This window comes from Phalangium opilio, unplaced genomic scaffold (assembly GCF_054372755.1).
Source record: "Phalangium opilio isolate 3A_F unplaced genomic scaffold, DU_Popi_V2 ptg000025l_1, whole genome shotgun sequence".
In the NCBI taxonomy this organism is placed as follows: Eukaryota; Metazoa; Arthropoda; class Arachnida; order Opiliones; family Phalangiidae; genus Phalangium; species Phalangium opilio.
In genome coordinates this window covers 1,190,333-1,211,124 of record NW_028324156.1, presented here as the reverse complement: position 1 = coordinate 1,211,124, position 20,792 = coordinate 1,190,333, and the positions used below count along the sequence as shown (strand labels likewise).

Genomic DNA, 20,792 nt, shown 5'->3' with positions numbered 1-20,792 from the left:
CGAGGGAAATTGATTCCGAAAGCGAAAAGAATATGGATAAGGAAGATCTAAAGGATGTGAAAAGAACATCCGTGTCCTTTTGACTTTTCTTACAGTATAATCTCACCTTGAGAAAAATACCCCCTTTTTTTTGGTACAATATCCCAAATATGATTTTTATTTTGACGTTTCATGTTGAATTAACACCAAAGATAAGGAGGGTATGGTATGAAACAGCGGTTTATTATCGTGGAAGGTCCCTTACTTTAACAACGCTTCCATCTTAACTTGAAAAATTTTGATATAAGGGGGGCGTACATACATACGGGAATTGAATATGTTATTCATTTCCTACGTATATACTCTATGGGAATCCCTATTGGTTTCGGTACGCCCACGCAGTTCCGTTTAAGGTGGTCAAGACAGTCTTCTAGAGTCTCTATGCCTATTTCCGTTTGTTTTAGGGTTACGTTAGTTATACTTGTGTTTTTGCTGTTGTTGGCCCTCTTTTTGATTCTTGTAACAAATTGGGGTATTCTCCAAGATCTCGCTTTCCTTCTTACTTCATTTACTATTTCTTCTAGAACATCTAGATCTAATTTCGGTATGTAGGTTTTGATCTTTCTCTCGAGAAACTTTTCTTCCCTCGTATGTATGTTATGCTTGATCTATTTTTAGGTCTATTTTCTCTACCATGTGGAATTTAATACCATTTTACGTAGGAGTTGTTAGAAGAAAGGGAAGGAAAAAGAATGGGAGGTCTTCGCGCCTTTTTGCTTTTATCAGTGTTTGTTTAGGATGTGATGTTAGGGGTTAAATTTAGATTTCATTTTCTTCCTTTCTCCCACGTTTCCCTCGCGCTCGCGTTTCTCGAGACCTGGCATTCTCATTCTCGCTCCTGCGATTATATAAGTTTATTCTACCGCCAACTCACGACCTTGACTTTTAACTCGTTATTAGCGTGGAGGAATAATAACTGAGTCGAAATAGACCCTGGTTTCAAAAGTCTTGGGTTAAAATAGAGTTTGAAGTTGAACATTTATGGGTATTTGGGCCACAGAGACTTGCTTCAAATAATACGGACTTACCAATATTTGGTCATGGATGCTGGATCTCTAAAAGGACTTGAAAACGCTCGCCTTCTTCCACTGTACAAACCGAGTACTCTCTAGCATAGCATCATGAGAAGAGACGGGAAGAGATGGGGGCTGTCAATTTGGGAACACTCAAGGCCATTCGGTCTTTTGTGCTTCTTCATAAACCTATTGAAAAAATTTTAAACGACCCGTTTCTTTTTATTTATTTATTTATTTATTTTTTAGCAAAGCAAACGTGCTATTCCGTTTACCAGTCCATTTAGAGATGTAGCGTTCATGATTTGGTGCAGGACTGGCATTGCAACGTATTTCTTGTTCACATACCCAATCAATGATCCGTTTTAACCCTATTTCATACTGATCCCTCTACCCTTTTTGTTAAGGGTTCCTTTTAAATGATGTTATATAACAAAATGGGGCATCCAACCAAGCTTACTTACTCCCTCTTTTGTTCTTAATTTCTGTCTGAGAAATAGTCTAAGAAAACATTTTAAGCCTGTATTTTATAAGTAACGAAGGGATTTAGGCTTAACAGGCAATCATTTTTCTTCGTTCTAAGAAGAAGAAGTAGAAGAATTAAGCTGGAGAAAAACAGAGACGAGCCTATATCAGATATAGAACGCCCGCCGCTTCCCACGCTTCCGGTTTCAAATTTCTGTACCGTCTTTAGATTTACAAGGCAAGAACAAAAAAGAAAGAAAGCGCGGTGCGAGTCTGAAACGCGAGATAATAGGGCTAGTAATAGGCTTAAGTCGTCGGCCTACTTTGTAGACAAGACATTGTTCCAGAAACTGTATGGAGCCATGCTATAAGAAAGAAAGAAAAATAATCTAGAAAATTTCTAGATCCCTTTACTCGTATCAACAGAAGTACAGAACTTGAAGAAGAAAATTATTATTTGCACTAAACGACAACGTCACAATAGACTTTTTTAGGTGTTAGCCAACCCTCACTGTCGAGACATACAAGGGGGTCTGATTGCGCTCTCTCGTGAAACAAAAAGACTACAGCTCAGGTGCCAAAATTCGATATGGAAGGCATAGTTTTCTAGGCTATTTACTTCTCGTTAGGAACTTCTATAAATGAGAGCGAAAGATTTCCTGAGGGTATCTGTATGGGAATGACCCCATAGAAACTTCAACAACCCTGGGTATGTACATCCCAGCATCCCTCGCACGCTTTTTCATCCAAGGATCTTCATCACTCGCGCGCCCTGAGATTTCAGGAACAGCCCTAGCAGCCCGTACACGCGCAGCTCGCGCCTTGAAAACCTTTTAAATCTACAAGAGAAGAGAGTCAGTCAGTTAGGCGTTCCCCATCTCTCCTTTCTCCATCTCACTTCATCCCTTCTCTGATGGGAAGACCTAGCTTTTTTCCTCCCACACTTTTAATTAGGTTTCATTATTTAGTTTCTCAGCCGCTACCGAAACTAACTTTCCCGCTTTTTTCTTATTCTTCTTATTCTTCTTACTTATTCTTTCCCGCCTTTTTTACTTCAAACATTTGGTGGTTCTTGGTTGTAAAGAGAAGATGAAGTACATTTTTGTTCTTCTTGATCATTCCAATTAAGGACGAGCGTAGTAGTCTGAGCTATTATAGAGTTCGATACTCGCGTGGGTTTGAAGATTGTTGAAAGTTAACAACGCGGCGGTGGCGGCAGTTTGTTTTGGCACGCATTGTGCTGATGTGTTTTAGACGCTGAAAACTGTTTGAACTTTGACATTATATACTCCGCCGTGAAATCAGTTGTCGTTGAGCGTGGGAGGTCATTTGTTTTCCAATTTATTATATTTTAGGTCATACGGATAGTTTTAGCTTAAAGGAGGGCTGTGGAAAATTCCACCCCCCCTCTTCAGTGTGCAGTGTTGTCAGGCCCTTGGGTGAGGCGGGTTAATCAAACAAGTACTGATTTAAATTGAACTGATATAGAGTAGTATATTGAGAGGGGAGGAGCCACGTGGACATGACGTCAATATTTGTAGTCTAAATAGAGCTCAGTTGTGACGTCAGTGCTTAGGTAAAACGTCACGGGCTTGGCTTTGGCAGTGGGCGGCCATGTTTGGTACCACTTTGTTTCTATGGACAAATAGCATAGGTGACGTCACACTAAGACTTCTGAGATAGCTATATTGTATGGCCTGAGCTGATGACGACTTCCAATATGGTCGCCAAAACCCAGGTGTGACGTCACGAGATCAGAAAGTTCGTGGTAGCAGACTAAAGACTTCATCTCTGCAGTCTCCGCCTCATCAACGATCTGGAAAAATTTTGGGAAACGTCAAAAACTCACTTAAATAATAAACACTATGTAGGCATATACTTTCTATTATTATTCTTTTTGATGACACTTAAACCGAACCCTTCTTTGTCTGTTCATTGGTGATACAAGTTAACGACTTATTTAAGACATCGATGAGGAAATGGCGCGCTGGCTCGAGTATTTTCAATTTTGGCGCGCGAGATCCCATCATGATCGAGTATACATACGCTGCCTCACGCTTGTCAAATATGCATCGCTCGTGATGTGTGTGATGTCTTATTTACATTCTGTCTTTCAAACCGTTATAACGTGTACGCTGTTTAGGCTTAAGGGAGCTTTCTTTACAAATCCACCCTTTACCCGGCGGGTTCTCTTTAGAAGTTTAGTCGTTCGTCAATTTCGCGAAAAAAGGGGTTACCAACTTATACTATACGGAGTCTTTTTAGCTTTTGCGGAAGAGACGCACGGAATTCACAAGTTAATAATAGTATAAAGATAGCCTAGTTTTTTTTTTTTGGGCGGTGTTGGTTTCCAGTTTTTCACTTAAAGAAATAAGGGAAATTTATTTAAATTAATATTAAAGGTTATTTTCTTTATTTTTGGGTTAAATTTAACAGTTGCGGGTAGATACCATTAACCCTGTTAACCTAATCTATTCGTATTCAAAGTGTTAATAAAGCCAGATTAAGGAAATACATTTTGTGTTTTTTATTAGGGGCCAACCAATCTATGTTTGAAGGTCCATAATTAAATGTTGTAGATCAAATCCATGTGCTTTGACGTGCACTTTCAACTCATTTTGACCCTAAGTACAATTAAAGACACGTCCCCAGGCTTTAATTTATGACAGACTTATCAGAAAAACGCTGTATAAGTAACCTTACACCCAAGTTTATTCTTTATTAATTCTTTAAACGCGAATTTTGGGGTATACTTGGTTAGTCGTCATCCTCTCACCATCATCGGCGCGTGTTCTTTAACTTTACTTTGTTGGCACGTGATCCCAAAGTTTTGTTCATCTTATACCTGGTAATGAATGGGATTATATTTCTTCCCCATTTCTTATTCATTCCGTTCATTAACTTATGTACGTTGAACAGAAATTACGTAAAGACTAGAGCGCGCGAGCTTGAACATTTTTTGGCGGAGTTTCTCGTGGCGCCCAGACGGCGTCCGATGCGCGTGCATGACGAAGCGAATTTTATTTTTATTTTCTTTTTCTTACTCTCTCTTTTTTCTCTTCCTTACTTCTTGACTTTTGGCGGGCCTTTTAGTTAAGCCTAAAAGTCTAGCCAGTTAGGCCAAGAAGTGATATCTAGTTTATTAGGGAGAAGGTATAAGATGCCTAAGTATTCGAGCGCCATAGTCCCAGTCCCCCTTTCAAAATACAAGGGGGGACGTAAAAGGAGGCCGGGCTATTTCGCTAACCTCTCCTCAGTCGGAAAATATAACTGCAATTTTCGTCATTCGCGTCGTCGCGCTGACGTGAGTTTTCAAGAACCAATGAGATGCTGGCTGTAATTTAGAGGCGGCGGGGATTAACTCCGGACCTACGTACTTTTTGGACTGGAGATAAAGCTAGAAATGTGGGGCGAATTAATAACTTCTCCCTAGTAAACTAGATATCGCTTCTTGGTTAGGCTTAGCAGCGAGTAGCCAAAATATCTTATTCTCTCTCTTAGGTAAGTTTCTCTCTCTCTAAAGAAAGAAAGAGGGTTAGAGTCTAATTGATTCCTTTTGTTTCAAGAAAAAGGTTAAGCCTAACGTTACGAAATTATGTTTAGACCTTTTTTAGGCAATCCCCCCCTCTCTAATTTATTTTGCAAAAGTTTAAAGAAATATTTAAGTTAATTGATAGATAAAGATTGATCGACGATTTGGTCGTGCTGGGAAGGGATATAAACGTGGCAACCATATATATGTATATATATATATATATATATATATATTCAATCAGAAAAATGACATACAATGAGAGAATTATTATAACCCAGCCCCCTTTTTTATTTCGCGTATACGTGTTCCGAATTAAATTGATTTATAATAATCCAGAAGCTATATGGCTGGCTAGCTAGCTACGGAGACCTAATATGAAATTACTATTGCAAAGATGTACAGGGTGTACCAAAAATCGTAATTAATAGAACCAAGAATTGATATCTAGTTTATTAGGGAGAAGGTATAAATACGCCACATTTCTACCTTTATCTCCAGTCCAAACGTATAGTAGGTCCGGAGTTAATCCCCGCTGCCTTTAGATTACAACCAGCATCTCATTGGTTCTTGAAAACTCACGTCAGCTCGGCGACGCTTATGACTAAAATTACAGTCATATTTTCCGACTGAGGAGAGGCTGCGAAATAGCCCGGGGCCTCCTTTTACGTCCCCCCTTGTATTTTGAAAGGGGGACTGGGACTATGACGAGCGAATACTTAGGCATCTTATACCTTCTCCCTAATAAACTAGATATCACTTCTTGATAGAACTGAAGTACATGAGTGGGATGGTTCAATGGGAAATCAATTTTGAGTCGAAAATGTAATATTATAACATTTTTGCCATGAGGGACACCCTAAACAAGTTACGATTGGATTGTTTTACGGATAACCCCTTAAACTTAACATAAGAAACTAATTTAATTAAGGGTTAATTTTCCGTAAAACACTCTAATCATAACTTGTTTGGGGCGTCCCATATAGGAATAAATGGCATAGGATACAATTTTCGACACTCAAAATTGATTTATTCCCATAGAACTAACCATCCCACTCACTCTACTTCGGTCCTATTATTACCCTCTATGGAACACTCTGTACACAAATGGCGTGGGCGTTTAAGAAAGGATTTATCAGCGAAATATAACGGTTTTAGTTTTTTTGCTATATAATACCTTCAATCTTTGACATTTCAAGTTGCTGCTAGAGAAATTCTTTCTTTTGGTTAATATTATATACAAAAGACAGAGAACGAAAACCGAAACGTGCCGTACATTGAAATTAGATAACGTCTGGAATAGTTTTTTTTTCACCTCTCTCAAAATAAATTATCTTAATTAGTACTAATTTACTGTCTGTCTTACGCTACTAGCAATTAATATTAATATATCTTTGATAATTACGCAGTAAATTCTGTGATCTGCCATTGCTTTAAGTTTAAAGGTACCTAAGACTAAGAGGTTGTTTATAAGCAACACTTTGAAAAGTTCTTAAGTACAAAATATCTTGGGAATATAACTAGAGAGGAGAAAGGGTCAACTTACCTTTGATAGTACTGACTAGTTAAATTGACATTTTCCAAAGATTTTCATGGTCTGTCAAATATTATTTTTTAAAATTACTTTTTAAAGTTTTAAAATAGGCGTTAAATTATAATATTAAATTATATATACAAAATTTGATACATTTGCGTTAATTATATAGAATATGTTTTAAGGGATATGGTTATAAGTAATTAAAGATAAAAAATACCAAAAAATAAAAATATAGTATTATTGGAGGATTGCCCACGTCGCACCTCAGTTAAACTTAAGTTTGCACCTGCGCCGTTTGAAAATTGAAAGACACCGCGCCGACAGCCATCGAAATAGAAGGAAAAAAAACCACGTTTAAACCTTGAAGGACAAGTAAAAAAAACAAGGCTAACATTTTTCTATAAATAAAAATAAATACTTAAGCTCGTTCATTCCATCATTTCCTTCCTCGATCTCGACTCGAGTTGAATCTACAGATAACGTTACGTCTAATTGATTCAAAATTAGATACGGATTAGCTTTAAATTTGGTGCAATCTCGTGTTGAATATTTTTTATAATTTTTTTTAAAATGACGTTTCGTGCTGAAAATATGGCTCCAAAATGCCACGTGCTGAATTTTCGCGCCAAAAAAAAAAAAAAAAAATCGCGCGCATTTTTTTTTTTCTTCTTTCTTTTCGAATCTCGCGCATTTTTTTTTCTTTCTTTCAAAATCTCGCGCGCGTTTCTGGAAATATTTTGAGGTTTTTTAAAAATAAAAATATTTTCCTTGTATTTTTACACGGACACGTGGTTTATTCAAAAACGTGCTTTCGTTTTTATAAAATTTTATAATCATTAAAAGAATACAAAGTATATATATATATAATATTGTTAACCTTGGCCTTATACTCTATTGAAGAAGCATTTTTCCTTTTGTATAGCCGTTCACCCCCTTGGTAATAAACGCAAATTTACGATGATAAGACAAACGTAGAAAGGTGAGGAGATACATAGGGTCTTCCTATTGAAACTGGGAGCCATTTCAAACCATGCCTTTAATAGAATAATAATAATTATCAGTATGAAATTAGAATTACTTAGGATTGAAACACTCTTGAAAAAAACTGTATATTTGATTGATAGCTCGATAAGAAAATTATCAACTAGTAACACACATATATATACAGACTTACAATCTTCCAAGGACAGCTGATAAAGCTCGATTTTTTTTATTTTACACTGACGCGTTAGTAAAAAAAAGGAGATATAAGCAAAAGGAAGGGTTGAATACCCGATAAGTCATTAATTTTAGCTCTCCCAAGGCTACGGGACCTCCGTTAGAACCTCGTGAGGAGACTCGCGTTAAGGTTTACATAAACCGAATTGCCCAATACACACACATACACGCGACAAGACTCCGTGCATGACGTAAATGGTCTAGTTGCGAAACTATGATCTATGCTAACTTCTTCATCTTCTTCTTGTAGACCTGGAAAAGCTAGCTATATAGGGCCTTGGGTTTTTTTGTATTGATATTATTGACTTTTATTGTTTTGTGCCGGTTTCCAAAAAAGTGTCCTGTTTCATGGGAGTATTGGCTTTTAGGAACGTATGGTGTTCAAACGTGCAGATTGCGTTTTATTTCTTTTTATCTAAAATGATTTAAATACGCGTAACAGGATCTGAGGGGATCTCCTCATTTTTAATGATGATAAGAACTACTTGATTAACGGGAAAAAAAGGGATAGCACGTTTTTGTAAACCGTGTTTATACAGTTTGGTTGAGATATTTGAGGGCCACGTATTTTATGTATAGTTTCCATATTCTATAGTGGCTTCTTTCCTCTACAACTTATTGACCCTGGTTTCAGAAGTTAGGGGGAGGGGGGGTCTGGTCTCTTGACCACTTTGTTTTCTTAAGACGGGACGGAACACTGATGGGTTTGTGAACCCAAAGACGCTAGATAGGGCTTCAAGTTCAAAGTTGCCAGTCCACCAAATTTGGTCCGTATTGTTTGAAGGCACATCTTACATCTTTGTTGACAAACATACCCATCAATGTTTTGTCCGTCATAAGATAACAAGGTGGTCAACACACCGGACTCTATTTTACCCCCGATGGTCTCTATTCATGATAGCATAAGTTTATAAGTTATGTTCCTTCCATAAGTATGACACTACCTATACTTCGTAAATGCTAGAGACTTACAGCTCGAGCTATAGTTCTAGCAGAACGACAAGCGAGAATTGAAGTACTACACTCGGTTAATTAGTTTTGCAGGGCTTCCATCTAAGTCCCTATTTAGTCTGTACTAAGCCTTTGACAGCGCCCAGTCACCAGGAGTCTTCGCTTTACCTGGAATCTATGACCTACTTCAATCACTTCAAAATTACAAGCTCCAGTTTGTAACCAGACATTACAAACTTATGGAAGGAACATATCTTATGAACTTATGATGATATGAAGGAAAACCCTCTTCTAAACCACCCTGATGTTTTAAAAGATAGTGATAGTGATACACGTTTTGGGTTCACCCAAAATTTGCCCTTGAATGAAGCATCCTTTTAATTATTTATATCGTAATTATTATCATTTCATTTTGATGGGAGTGTCGCCATATTAGCGTTTTGTAATTGTTTCGAAAAAGACCGTTTTTATTATTATTAAGATTATAAAGAAGCCTTATCAGTTTAGCCTTTAAGTAAACTTAAGCTCCATTGGAATTTTTACAGTGTTACGAAATTCGCTATCCAGGATATAGAGAGAGAGAGTCCAAGGATGTTTCCATAAGGATTTATATAAATTGAATTAAAGAATGCTTAGATTTAAAAATAAGAACTTTCTTTAAGGTTATAGGTGCGTTTTAAGTTAAGTATAGATTCACGCGGTTAAATATCGGATAGAACGGTGCGCGCGCGCGCTGTACGCCTTTTTTTTTCCCGCTTTTTTCTCCATGCACGGTCTCCATCCTTGTATAACGTACTCCCTCGCATTTAGGCGCCAAAGTGGCGCGCGCAATTTTTTTTTACTCTTTTTTAACAATGTCAATCTGTACTTAAACCCGTGATACTCAGGCTCGTGCGCGAGCGATTGAAATACTACAAAGAGAAGATATACGGAAGCTATTGCGGTTTATCAAGAATATTGAAGTTAGAATTTAGGATTTTTTTTTATTTTTAATTTAAAAGAAATTGATTGGGTTTTGTAGTATACGGATGGTGTAGACTGGGAATTGGAAAAAAAATGGATCCATGGAGATGTCGAAGGATTTAAGAAATAGGTACCTTAGAGGTGTCTAGGAGATGTTTGGGAATTTTAATATTGACCTTTAAGGTCATGGATAGAGTAGGCCAGGAATTTGAATGTTTATCCTTTGGTTAAATATACTTGGAAATTTAGGAGTGTTATATATATATTTTTTTTCATGAATTTTTCGTGGAAAACGTCAATAATGCTCTCCATGAGTTTTAATAGAAATATTTCAATAAAGATCTTTATGAATTTTAATAGAAATGTTTCACAAAAAAACTCAATAAGCTCTCCATGAATTTTCCTAGAAAAATTAAAAGCTGTCCATGAATTTTCCTAGAAAAATTAAAAGCTGTCCATGAATTTCCCCAGAATAAATTAAAGCTGTCCATGAATTTCCCCAGAAAAAATTAAAAGCTGTCCGTGAATTTCCCCAGAAAAGATTAAAAGCGGTCCATGAATTTTTATAGAATAAATTAAGAGCTGTCCATGAATTTCCCTAGAAAAAATTAAAAGCTTTCCATGAGTTTTCCTAGTAAAAATTAAAAGCTTTCCATGAATTTTCCTAGAAAAAATTAGAAGCTGTCCATGAATTTTCCTAGAAAAAACTTAAAAGCTCTCCATGAATTTTCCTAGAAAAAACTTAAAAGCTCTCCATGAGTTTTAATAGAAAAATTTCATAGAAAAACTTAAATAAAGCCTCCATGAGATATCATAGAAAATACCACCATAAAACTCTCCATGAATATAAATAACTCCCTTATCAGTTAAATATTCCTGTTAGTAATACCAATAAATCGATTCATTAAAAGAGAGCGCGGGGGAGTTGTAACTCTACTCAAAATTTACAGAGAGAGAAAGAGAAAACTTTGAACTTTTTTCTTCATCCAATTTTCGTCTAAAGGTAGTAGAAAGTGGGGAGCAGGTAGGCAGGCAGGTAAGGCAGGCAGGCAGGCATCCCTTTAAATTTCACCTGTGTACACCCACGCACGTGTCTATTATAAAAATGAAAGTAGAGGCTCGCTCCTGGACGAGAAACATCCTTCAATATAGGGCTACAGAAATGCAAACATCTACTAGGAATCATTGTGTACTACATCCATTTTCACTCAAGGTGTCTAGGCGGGCTTTATGGGAAGAGCTATAGTAGACTAATCATTATATAATACGAATTTTACCTCGCGAATTAATTATCTATCTCGCTGCCTATTGCTACCAACCAATGAAATCACAGTTGCAAAGACGTCATGATAGACCTTTTCGACGTAATGAAGGGGGTAGGCAATCCCCAGTATCGGGACACACAAGGGGGGTTGATACATTGGCATCCGTCTCTGCATTCGCACTCTCATGATATACAGAAAGACTACAGCGCAGGCGCCTAAAAGAGAGATGGAAGGCAAAGATTTACCACCGTGTCTTAATTCACTCTTAATTACATCGAAATGTTCTATTATGAATCGTGACGTGTAGTAAGTTCTCAATCCCGGATTGGGTATACCCATAAAACTCGCATAGAAATTAACAAGGGAGATATTATGGGGGGGGCACAATTATTCCAATAAACTGTATGTATTCCTGATAACAGAATGCTTTTTCTACGACGTACAACCTTTTCTCTTTTTCCTCGGTTATTTTTTTTACGAATTGTAGAATCTTCAATTGGCATGGATGGCATTTCGTAGAACGTCAACAATGAAATATATTTTTTATTCTGTTAATGCCTGTTCCCTCCCCCCTTTTACTATTCTCTTTGGTCAAGGCCGACCAAAATCATAATATTTACTTATGTTTTTTTCTGATTGTTTATATTTCTTTTCCTTATATAACTAAAGCTACAATTTACGTATAAAGAAAATGAAAATTACAATTTAAAAATTTTATACGACGAAAGGACCTTGTTCTTAATGACAAAATTTAAACACCATAATAAAAATTAGACTTAAATTTTAGGCCTTATTATAGGTAGAGAAGAGTGGTTTCTGTATTGATCTTGTAGGCCTTTGATTTTCATGCTACCTTCGTTTTAAACCTTATTTTTAATTCAGTTTTAGTATTCAGTAATTTAAAATTTTAATATCTTTGACCATCAGATAGATAAAAGCCGTTAAGGGGCAAAATAATTAGTAATTATTAAATTTAATCTAGACTTAATTAAGTTATTATTTTTTTGGAGGGGGGAATGAAGTTTATTGAGAAATATTTCAGCGTTTGAACTTTCAACATTGCATTGCATTTTGGAAAGTATTCAAGTAAATATGTCAAATAAAAATGTTTTGGTGAAAAATATTTCGGAATTAAATGGGAGTAGGTCGTTGGTACTAGATTTAATTCTACGATGATGGTCACGTGGTTTGAAATGGCGCGCGCCAAATTGAAAGTAAAGCACTTTTTCCCGCCTCTTTTAATAAGCGGCTGCTGCGATTGTACGTGGTGTGTAGAGTATGTATAGGTTTTTTTTTTCATTCATTCATGAAAAGAGCCACGTTGATCCTTTTGAACTAGTTTTGTAATCTCGTGGACGAATTAAATGTCACGTGACATGTCATATCCCTTTACGCGTACGGGTGTTGACAAGCAAAACAAACCGAGGGGATGGATACGCGCCATTTGCTCCACTTGTTTTTCTATTTTTTTTAAAGAAGTTTTCGTTTGTTAAATTTATTTTAATTTTAATTTTGTTGATTAACGTTTTAATCTTAAATTATTCCTAAATTAATTAAGTACTAACTTTCAATTATGTTATTAATGAAAATTCGCAGAAACTGTCCGATTCTACTAACTTCCAATTGCCGCCGGAATTGTAGCGCCATCCGTGTTAATATTGAAATTATAACAATCTCTAGATGTTTTCGAGAATTTAAGCTTATTTCAACTTAAGATTATAATTAAGCGAAGGCTTCTCTTATACTTTTAGAAGGTGATTGATATTACCTTGACTTAGCTTTATACCCTAGTAAAATCTTAAGATGAAAAATTATTGTTCTTATTAAAATTATCTGTTTCTGTATTTAAATTTCGTTGTGTTTAGTTTATGTTATATATAAACTAAATTTTGTTTTATTGTATATATTTTTAGGATTTAAAAGGTCACAAAGGTCATGGAGGAGAAGGTAAAATGGAGTTCAAAGTTTTCCTGGATCATAACTCCGGTCCTCTAAGAGATACAGAGAGATCTAAATTGGGTATGTTATGGTCCTATTTCTTCTGTTTCCAATGATACTAAATACTCGTGGTTAGAACAATCAAGGCCTGAGTAATTAAGCATATTGTTAATAATGGCCAAAGGGTCAGGTCGGCAACTCAAAGAGTTATATAAGCTTTATTTTTTATTTAAAATTGTTAAACAAATACGGGCTGCAAGACATTAATTTATGCAACCATAAATAAGTGTAAACCATATTTTCTAAATAATTCTTTAATTAATACCTTCTAATTACAAAACATCCTTACGTAACTAAAAACAGACAGACATAGTTACGATTCCATAAACCAGCCATTATTTACTCGTCACTGTAGTATAAAACCAAAAGTAAAAAAGATCACGTGCGTAGTTAGACGATTATAGGAAAATGTAGTTGCAAAAACTTAGTTCATTCAACGATGTATATGGCTGAGTGCTTCGCGTAAAAAAAAAACCCACACAGCAGCTTGGTACTGTCGGAAGGCAGAAAACTACGCAGTTATGGAAATTCCTCGTGATTCTTAGCTCAGCGGACAAACACCTAATTCAGGCTGTCTCACTAGCTAATACGTCATTGAAAGGAGGGGAGGGGGGGGGAAAGGCCTAGGGGGAGAATTAACATAAACAAAATTGGGAAGCAGAAGAAACCACCGGAAATGCATCATCATTTCCTCTTAGTTTTTTTATATTATTATTGTTATTATTTTTAGGATATTTACCTGTTTATAGGTAGAAAACTCTTTCCGTATATAACGTTTATAACTATAAATGTTCAATTTATTTTCCCGCCATTTCCTTTGCTTATTTCCAGTATACCCCCTTTTTCCCGCCCTTTCTTCCGTATAAATATACCGCGCATTAAGGGAAAACACGCGCTAGCTATAGCAGTCTCTCGTGCAATGTTGGTCAAACTGTTTAAACTATATAATTCGCCCTCAAGGTATTTAGGTTAACGATATATTTTGGCGCCTTTATCTTGCGTCATTTTTATTTCCCGCCATTTTATTACGAAGTTAACGAAGAATTTAAGTAATTAATGTACAGTGTGTTTATGATAAGTCTGTGAGAAATTAAAGGGGTGTGTTTGTTCATAGGGGTCAAACAGATTTGAAAGTGTTCTTCAAAGAACATTCATGGGGTCTACAATATTTATTTAATGGAGATATGGGCTCCCAAACATTGATTGGTTAGTAAAACCAAAGAGAATGTACCAAGAGGAGCAGAAACTCTATCCTTTAACAAGGCTTTTGAAGAGCCCGCCACGCTTTTGGAGTAACTAGATCCGGTTTTTGTTGATTGGCTAAGCAGCTACGCCTTTTATTGGTTAAATTATGTCGGCTGCTTAATTTTGGTGGTGGCAAAGGGTTGATCTGATCTCTGGGTTGATTGTTGACGTACAAAAGGTAATTTTTAAGCAGACAACACGGTCACGTGAGCAACCGGAACTAGTTTCTCGAAATTCAGAGCCGATCCCAATTTACAAAAGTTTCTGCTCCTCTTGGTATATTCTCTTTGCTAAAACAAGGGCAGACTTATCAGAAACACCCTGTATATTATTTCGGTAACGAATATGGGGCGCCGAATTCTTTTATAAATTCATCATATGCGGGTCCAAATATTATGTACGCCTTTGTAATCTAGCAAATTTTTAAGGAACGGTGTTATGTTACTAACAATAAAAATTTACGCCATGCTATTGACGTATATAGCTGGCCTTTCGAAAATTTCAAATTTTCACGTTCACTTTAGTGGAACGAAGAAATTATTTTGTTATGCGGGTTTTGATAACTTGTTTACTGTTTTGCTGTATAGAGTTTATGGGTGGTCTCTTAATGTTTACTATTCATTAGGTCTAACGCCTACCGATAATGTAATTAAACTTAAACGGTAAATGCAGGTTGACAACTCTTCCTGTATTTCCTACATTTATCTGGAGATGTGATTACAGTCGTTAAGCCTAAAAAGTAGGCTTAACAGTATTTCGACAACGACATTCAACGAAATATGTCAATATAGATCCCATGAAAGCTTTATTACGATTTCTTATGTTGGTAAATATTATCAAGTCAGAAGAAATCTTTAAGTTTCAAAACCTTTTCTATTCGTTTTTTCCAAAAGCCAAAACTTACGAAAGGCACATCGCGGGAGGTCCTATATCTACTTGGGTAACTCTCTGAAGTTTTTCCGCAAACACTGTTTTGCAAAGGTTTATGTAAAACCATGCTAAGCCTAACTCCAAATATACGGGAGCGCTCAGCTACCACCACAGATGATGGTAATGATGAAATCAAATTCGTGGAAACCTAGCTAGCCCCTTTCCCTCTGGTTATAACCCTTATCGTAAAAAATAAGATGATTCTCCCGCCAAAAATAAAATAAAATAAAATAATAAAAAAATGGCGTCTAATTTTTCTATAAAACGTCTCTTGTTTCAACCAGTTTTCCCGCCAAATTTAAGAAAAGGCGGGAGATTTTTCTGGTGTAGAAATTTCCTTAGGAGGTCCGTCCACTTTGAGAAAGGCGAATAGAGATGTGTTCGGGCGAGGTGTCTTCCTTACTTCCTTCCCCTCCTTTTATCTTAATTCGCTTTAAAACGAAACCATCGAGCGGGTTTTCAATTCCACGCGCGGACTAAGAACCTCGTGATTTCTTTAGCCAGCGATAAAAGAGCGGGAAAAAAGACAAAAAGAGCGGGAAAACGCTAGGGGGGTTAATGGTACGGAGAAATAATCACGAGACAATTACAACAGTTTCCTCTCGCTCTCCCTCTCTCTCTCTCTCTCCGTTTCTTTTAAGCCTAACACGCTAAGCCTAACTCTTTCTTCTTTAAAACGGAATCCTTGTAGAGAAAGAGAGAGAGAGAGAGAAAGAGAGAGAGAGAGAGAGAAGTAAAAATTTCGGATGGAAGATTTAACAAAAGAGAAATCCGCCTTGCCTACATCGTCTTAAGGGATAAATTTTTCGCGGAATTAGGCCTATACTCGGAATGATTTCTCTCCTTGATTTCCTGGAATTTTCTTTTCCAAAAAATATGTCCCTCCTTTTCTCATAATTCCGTGATGTTTTCTAGGATATTCCATATCCTCCTCTTCCATCCAATTCCGGAAAATTTGTCTCCCATCACCACTCTCGGGTGACTCTATTTGACGCCGTAGGGCTTTGCTCCGCGTAGACATTAGTAGGGGTTTTACCCCCCACCCATTTCGGGGTAGACCTAGACTAAAACGGTGGGCGAGACCTAGACCTCTCTCTCTCTCTCTCTCTCTCTCTCGAAAGGTCAAAGGTATTTTCCCGTCTACGCACTTTCTAGGAGTTTCTAGATTGGCCCATATTCCAGCAACGCGCTGGCTTCGGCCCTCTCGAGTTAGAGAAAACTACGCAGTTAGAGGGTTCGAGTAAAGCCTTCTTGTAATTTGAATCAATATAACTCTGTTAAGAATATAAAATAGCTTAGAACTCCTTGATAACGTATATCCCACGAGGGCTTTTCATTACTTAAAAGAGATCATATTTCATGGTAAAATTGAAGGGATTCATGCAGAACTACTTTAGTAGGCGAAAACTGCGCAGAAACCGATTTTTAGAGCAACGCAATTTTCCCCAATGACGTTTTGTTTTGTAATGTCCATTTTTAAAGGTCAAATTACGTAATGGTTATACGTCATTTATAACGGACTTTATTGGTTGGTCAGAGACTTAGGAAGTCCGGAGTAGAGAATGGCGTGTGTGGGGGTTTTAGTTCTAAAGCGAGTAAACAATTCTGGGAATTTTAGTAATATTGGTGGCTCGAATGATTCCGGCGGTTGTTACGTAATCATTACGTCATTTTGGAATGACCAGAGAAAAGATATCTGAGTCACTTCATTGAAGTTGACGAAATATTTGTATTATTATAGAAATTCCGACTTTTTTTTTCAAGTATTCTCGAGATTACCTTTTAACACAAACCATTATTCTAGAGATATGAGTCATATCCGGTGTTTCTTAAGATTTGAGTAAACGTAGTGACGTCATTAATGACCATTTTAAGTTTTTCGAGTCATGGATATTATTATTATTTACAAAGAAATCGTTGTTTTTAACGAAATTAATTATTTTTGAGAAGCGAGGTTGGCTTCTCCCTGAACACCGGAGTGCAGCGGGTGGAACACTTCTACAGGGGCTCGTATGAATATCGTGTTTTGTAGTTATTATTTATTTTATAGATAGTTAATTTCATATTTATAAATAGGTTTAAACCATATTTTAAATTAGGCTTTGGGAATTTATTTATTTTTTTACCAAGAAAGCGACTAAAATTTCATAGAATTTTGGTATTTTTCTCAAATTTCCTTTGAAATTTATAGAAAGCTTTAAAACTCTACTTCCAGCATAATTTCTGATTAGTCTTGGGAAATAGGCTAATTAGGCTTAACAAAGACAAGGAATTGAGCAAACATCCCTAAGTTTTCCGCCAAAACAATACGCAAATTATATGTTGTTAAGAAACGGTGAGACTAAGCTCATCCTCTCTGAACTTCCAACGAGGAGAGAGGAGAGTTAGTTACTTGTACGAAAAATCTTTATTTGGTCCATCCAACGCCATCAAGCGCTCGTTTATCGAGTTTTAGGCCAAAATAAACATATGACGTCACTAAAAATCGATTGGGGAGGTTTTTCCCGCCTTTATTCACTGTGCTTTCCCTTTATTTTAGTCTTTTCCTCGTATGCGCTGTAAAGAAACTCTTCTTATTTTGGCGGGAACATTGGCTCGCGCTGCGCTTCTCTTTCTTTTCTTCTGGTAGTTTTCACCCACGTCTATGACGTCATGGACTGAATTCGTCCGATAACGAATCTCGTTAACGTGCAAATCGGGGTAAAAAAAGAAAGTATAGAGTGTTTTTCCTTTTTACATTAAGGCCCCCTTTTCTAAAAGTAGGCTTAGATAGGGAGCACCCCCCTTTTTATTTACTAATATACATGTTTCCCGCCTTTTATATATCCAGGAAAAGCTTTGATAGTGTAAGATCATGACATTTGAAAATTCGATGGTGACCCTTTAGCATTCAATATATTTTTATTTGGACACTCCTACGCGTTAGTGGGAGTAAAATTCGATCTTTCTCTTCCTTTTTGACTTAATTTCCCACGCGATTTCGTTAAAACATCCCCTTCCTTCCTTTTGTTTTTAAGTCTGTTTTAATTAAATATTTTAAACCCTAAAAACCATATGTATGATTAGGCTTAGCTCAGATTTCATATTTCTCAGACTCCCACGCGCGTGATAAATCGCGCGCGCTCTCGCGCTATCTCGAAACTGAAACTAACTTAAGACGTATTACGTATTAGGCTTAACTTAGTAGTAACATTTCGCGGCAAAAATTTTCCAACGGAGTTCCGAATTAGTGTTTATGGAAATGGTTAGGGCTTAGGCACAAGAGCGACGAGGCTTAACATCCTTCAGAGAGAGAGAGAGAGAGAGAGAGAGAGTGGATATAGAAGGAGAAGAGAAGATTGAAGACTGAGCTAGGGGGACTGCGGGGAAGTATACCGAGTTCTCATTTTAAATATAGAATCGATGTTTGCTTCCTTCATTATTAATGGCTGACTGGAAAGGGAGTGTTATATACCATCCCCTTCGTTCTATTTCGCCTATATTATGTTGAATTCTATCATTATCTTCATGAATGTCAAATTAAAAATCAGAAGGAAAAACCAGGGAAAATTTTGCTTAGTTTAAATCTAATAAATAAATAAAACAAAAAATACATGAGTGGCTAAATGTGCGCCTGTTTTTGTTATTATCAAGTTTTATCAACTGAATAAATTTATTCCTTTTCCAAAATTTCATTAAATTGGATATGTTTTTTACCCCTGAATATTGGTACCTATTCCAAATTATTGCTAATTAGCTTGTTAATTGTCACCTTTTCCTGTACAATATTGTTATTTTAGTTTCTTTGTACTCTAAACAGAGGCGCACTTTTAACCACTCGTAAAAATACAAATAAGCCTAGAACCTTTCCAAAACAGTTGGGGGTAAAATAGACCATTTCGGAAATACATACAGGAAAACGAACACACTGGGGCGATGCCTCCATTGGGGTCTTCTCCCTCTCGCCAAGAAGCACGGCTAGAGTCAGTGTGAGGTGGCTTACCTCCAGCTTTTAGTGAACTCGGGTGAACTCCGTCTGGCGTTGGTTTTTGGCTTGAGGGAGAATACCCCAATGGCTTCCTCGCCCCTGTGTGTTAGTTTCTCTGTAAGTGTTTTCCGAAATGGTCTATAGAGTGGTGTTTCACCACTTGACGGGTATGTGGATAACTAAGACGTTAGATATGACTTCGAACAAAAGAATTTTAGTGGACTGGTCACCAAACTTTGCCTGTTTTCGCGCGCGATATTCATGATATAAACGAATGAACGAAGGTAATGCGCAAGTCGTTGTCAGTGCGTACTGCGTTTTGACTCTGAAAATTAGACCCTATTGCTCGTGACGTCACTATTGAGGATTTAATGCCTCGTAAATCCAATAGATCATCGGCGGCGTGGCGCGTGAGTGGAGTAGGAGGGTGGGTGGACCGGACCTACAAGGCTAGGACTAAACTTGTGAGGCGGGAACCGAACCTTTTATTAGGGACTGGGATCGATCTGACCGATTGAAATGAGAATTTGAGGACAGGGACTTTGAATCAGTCTCAGTTTGCAATAAGAACGAAACCGGGGGTTTATGGGACTTTTATTATAAAGGGGCTTAGGGTTAATTACGCGGCATACTAAAGATGAATTTGGTATACAAAAGACAGTCAATAAGATAAATGACTTGGAAATGAATATATCCAGGTATGGTGTGTACATGGTTTAATTTATTTATATAGGTTTTTGGTTTTAATTTTAAAGATTATTCATAGCTCTAGCTCTCTACGTGCGTTCAGTTTTAAAATCGTCTGCTGCATTATAGCAATTTTTAAAGGGAACTTTAAATAGAAAGTTTTCAGATGGGATAGTAGTACGTCACATCCTCCCAAGTCTTACCGCTGTTCTGGTAGCCATATTAGGTGGTCTCAGCAGCTTCATTCCTGCTTTAAACCTACCAATATAGCAGCGTAAATTATGTCACGAGACACAGCTCCTCCTCCAACTGAAAGCTCTCTATTTGCCATAAAATTTAAATAATACAATTTTGTTTTGTGAATTTTACTAGTCAAAATTGTTGTTGAACTCATTAGGGTTAAGTTTTAGCGTCGTCTGCTTGAGATTAATATCTGAACTATACAAAAATACGTCAAAACGTGATATGATACATTCATTATTCATTCTTCAATTACCATTTAAATTATGAAACATTCCACGAAATAAAAACTTAGCGTGACTCATTCAAAAGATATTTAAATTTCTTTCTAAATAAAAAATAAAAGAAAAAGAAACAACCGCCAAACCTAAAGTAAAACGAAATATAATTCTTTACTGACTAATGAGGATTTCGAATAGACTCGTAAACCGGAAAATGACTCTCGAAGCTTAAACTGGAACGCTAATTTTAGTAATGGCCCACCCACCTACTCTACTCCCCCTTCTGATGCATAAAATATATCTTAATGACTTTAAAAATGTCTCAAGTTAAAAAGTTATACTACCTACGCTTGTATTGGTGCCAAAATAATTGAGAGTTTAAGAAAGTTCGCGCCTTACGTGATAGAATTTAAGCCTATTTTGAAAATGAAAATCTCGCGGCAAAATTCTTAAGTGTTAAGCCTAACTTGAAATAATATTTCGCGCCAAGCTTTAGAGGAATTAAGCCTATTTTGAAAATA

At 36.6% G+C, this 20,792-nt stretch overlaps 1 protein-coding gene across 2 annotated transcripts in view; it reads left to right on the top strand.

Annotated features, from left to right (window-relative positions):
* Tdg (Thymine DNA glycosylase) overlaps window positions 1-20,792 on the top strand; it is a 226,898-nt gene that overhangs the window by 173,839 nt on the left and 32,267 nt on the right. For both annotated transcript variants that reach the window (XM_089868960.1, XM_089868959.1), the window contains one exon: window positions 12,897-13,002. The gene's annotated coding sequence lies outside the window, so the exon portion shown is untranslated. The remainder of the gene's footprint in view (window positions 1-12,896; window positions 13,003-20,792) is intronic.